This window comes from Orycteropus afer, unplaced genomic scaffold (assembly GCF_000298275.1).
Source record: "Orycteropus afer afer isolate SDZICR_OR568_19922 unplaced genomic scaffold, OryAfe1.0 scaffold00343, whole genome shotgun sequence".
NCBI classification, from domain to species: Eukaryota; Metazoa; Chordata; class Mammalia; order Tubulidentata; family Orycteropodidae; genus Orycteropus; species Orycteropus afer.
The window spans coordinates 112579-116588 of NW_006921930.1; positions in this window are offsets into that span (position 1 = coordinate 112579).

Here is a 4010-nt window from a genome sequence, read left to right on the forward strand (position 1 = left end):
AAAGTTCTAATAATATACAATTTAACCTCAAGCAATATCGCCATGTAAAATTACAACTGTAAAAGGAAATATGTCTTTATTACTCTGAATTCTTATTTTCTTGTGATCTTTTTGTGAGGTTCTAGTTTTTAGCAGTTTTTAGTCTTGTGTGCAATCTTAAATTTTCCAAAAGAATTCATCCGTAGTATGAGGATGTTCTGCTTTGTTGAAAAATAAAAGAACATTATATAATTGTGACATCATTTATATAAAAGAACATTATATAATTGTGACATCATTTATATAACTGGAGTTGCCGGAGCTTGCTTCTAACAGCAATGCCTCAGGAAAGTCTTTCGAAATGTGCAGCCGACAGTATTATCAATAAAGAAACAAAGCTATGCCTACAATACCTTCCTTCCCAGCAAAGAGTCAGAATGATTATACTTTTCCTGAGCAGTGTAGATTAAGATCTACAAGGCAGTTTTGAATGCCACTGTAAATTGTACTCACAAGTTACTACATGCATAATTTTGTTGTCACCAATCCAAAAGTAGTTAGCTTTTCCAAAATAATGTGTAGGTTTTCAACCTACTCATCTTGTAGAACCTGGAATATTAGTGAATAAATAAGAAATAAAAGGTCATTTGCATTTATCTCATGTATGGATAGTCTTATTTAAACATCTGTGTTTCCTTGGTTCACTGGTTTAATAAAAATTTCAGTTCATGATTTTTTTCCGTGCTAAGGCAAAATCTTTCAAACAATAGTGAGACTTAGGCATAAGTAGACAAAACAAAAAGAGTCTTTTGCTAAGCAATGCCAAAGCTATGCTTGTATTAAACAGGTCAACATAAAGCAGGGAAGAGCACCTTGCAGCCCTTATGAAAATATTCTTCATTACATGTTAAAGCTTTCTCAATACTTCATCACTTCACTCCTTACTAGAGACCTATAAAATCATCGGACAGAAACCATTTGTAAATCAAACGTACAAAACTATTAAGACATGGTACATTAAATCACACTCAGTCCTGCAGTGGGCTATTCCAAGAGGTAAAGTTTATACCTTTCATATTAAAATGCTTGACTGTCTTCTGACTTGCCGTGAAAATGTCTGTTAGGCAAAATGTATGATGCAAATTTCTAAGATTTATGAAACTATTCACACCTTTCACAAAATGTATAAAACACTAATCTTGCTATTTTGATGCTCTCTGGACACACCTAAGAGATTTTATTGCTTAGTATTTAATAATGGGGTCAGTAGTTAAGGATGAAGTTCAGCTCTACCACTTAGTACCGGCATGACCTTGAAAAAACTACTTAGTTTCTCTTAGGTGTTTTTTTTTTTTAAATTTAAGGAGGGAGGGATAATATTATCTACCTTCTAAGGTTGTCATAAGGAGCTCTGGTGGTGTAGTGGTTCAATCATTAAGCTGCTAACCAAAAGATCAGAGGGAGAAAGATGAGACAGTCTGCTTTTGTAAAGATTAACAACCTCGGAATCCCTATGGGGCAGTTATACTCTGTCCACTAGGGTTGCTAGGAGTTAGAATCTACTCGATGGCAGGGTTTGATGTTTTGATTTGTAAGGTTATCATAAGAAATGTGAGATAATTTATTTAAAACTTTTAGTAAAGTCACTGACTGTGAATACTCAATAAATGTTGAAATGAAGGAAAACAGAATAGCAAATAAAGAGGGAAGAACTGGGAATTTGGGCTTCATTTTTTTTATTATTCTAAGTTTAATCAGATGGAGTACGAGAAGAAAGGATTATTTGACAGGGGAAGAATGCTAAGAAGCTGTATGTATGCAAACACATAATAACTTTGGGCAAACATAGACTATCACGCCCTCATAAAATCTACATAGCTAAACTATAAAGTTTTAGTAGGTAAACACTTTTTTTTAACTTCTTTAAATTCATCTTTATTTGTTTTATTAATAATTGTTCTTTGTCTCTTGTTTTTGGTTTGTTTTGTTTTTTGTTAAGAAGTATATCTAGGTGGTCGCAATTAATCTTGAGGTTGCAGGAAGTAAGCAGCAGAGGGTGGGGTTCAGTCTTTAAAAAAGAGCACACCTAAAATTATGATAGAATTTTCCTTTGGCTGGCAAAATGACATCAACAGCATGTATCTGGCAATAGCCTCCTACACCTCCTAGTTACAGACCAGTGCCAAAGGAATCCCCAAACATCCAGGTACTGTTTTACTTTGCTCTTATAACAGTTGAGGTTTCGGTGCCTCCTGTTTCTTCTCAACTGGAAAGGACATTCATTTCTGCTCAGCTCAAAGTTTATCTCTCTTGTACTAGAACGTGAATTCTACCATTAAATCTAAAACTGCCTTGACATGTTGTTATAATACCTCATGGATGTGGAAAGTTTATTGTAACCTAATGTAAAACACAGAAAAGGTGTAATGTGTCTGCTCCTTGATGTGTTTTTGCACTGGCACAACAAATCACACTTTCAGAAGCTTGGACGCTGTAGGCAATATGTTTATGAGCTGCCTTCCCCTTGTGACTCCTCTACTGCCCTAGCTTTTAGTACACATTTGTTTTTCTTAATTCCACTGTGACAACTAACAACAACAAGCTATATTACTGGTTTTGTTTAGAAACATTAGGGCTTATGTGCAGTTTTGTCTTTTACCCTTCCCTACGATTGAATTCAGTAGTAGAGTTATAACCAGAGGAGGATGCCACAGATGGAAAATAAATCATCAGCAACATTTTAGCTAGTTTTCAACAAGTTTTATGATATTTATTTAGTGCTTAAAACAAACAAACACAAAATAGCTGATAAGGCAGCCATTGGGGATTGACAAGATGGTAAATTCAAAGTTTGATATTTACCCAATTTTGTTTGATCCTCAGTACAACTTTATGAAGAAGATATTACTGATATAAATGAGTCTGAGAGATGTACTCTGCCTGAAGTCATAGAAAAAGAAAGAAGCAACAACACATGCTTGAATCTGATCAGGATAAAATGTCTGAGAGGAGCATTTATTCAATAATATTTCCATGAATAAGTTCTGAAGGACTGAAGTGGCTGCTCTAAACTTGGCTAAAATACCCTGAAACCTCAAAGATAAATTCCACCTGCAGACACCACACCCTCCCCTGCCTTGAGAATCCTTAGAGATAAACTCCGCTTGCAGACCCCACACCCTCCTTAGCCTTGTGAAACCTCAAGGATAAATTCTGCCTCAGACTCCTTGTGCAACCTCAAAGATAAATTTCACCTGCAGACCCACCCCCTTGTCAAAAACAACCCCACTTCCTGGAAACTGCAACTCTTGCAAAACCCCTTGCTCACCAGAGGTCCCTATAAAAGGGGGCAACACTTGCCCCAGACACAGCTGTACTCTGCAACTGGCATTGTCTACATTGCTTCTAGAGTCGTCCCTCATGGGCTTTTCTTCAATAAAGCCTGCTCTGATCTGTTGAGGTCGTGGCTATTTTTTCTTTCCTTGCTTTCACTTTAACTTCTGTATTTCCTCACTTTCCTAACAAATGGTGCCGAAACCTGGGATGGGGTTGAGGTGGAGACTGCCGTCCCTGGTCTCTTACCCCGTCTCCCCTTTCCCTACTCTTACTTTGTTTCCTAGCCTACGGGTATCTCCAGGGAAACGAGGGTTCCCGCCGAGCTCACTAATAGGCTAACCATCTACTGGAAAGCAACCCGAGGCCTCCCTCTCCCTGACAGTACGGCTTTTGCAGCCTCATTGCCACGTGAGCAGAGCAAAGGCTATAAGAGTCCTTTATTGGATACCCTGGTATAACTCCCTAGGGGAAGTCAAAAGCCTGGCCTTGGACTTTTTATCTGAAACCCTCCTTTAACTTTTACTGACCTCCAGATCTGGGGACATTTGCCATTTCTCGCCATGCAAACAACACTGGCTATTTGTCAGTCCTTCTCAGGGCAGGTAAGTCACCTTTGTCACCCCCTCTCATCCTCTCTTCCCTATTGAATTTCTGGTCCCCCACAGAAATGCCCTGCAGTGACCATCTGGTGTTTT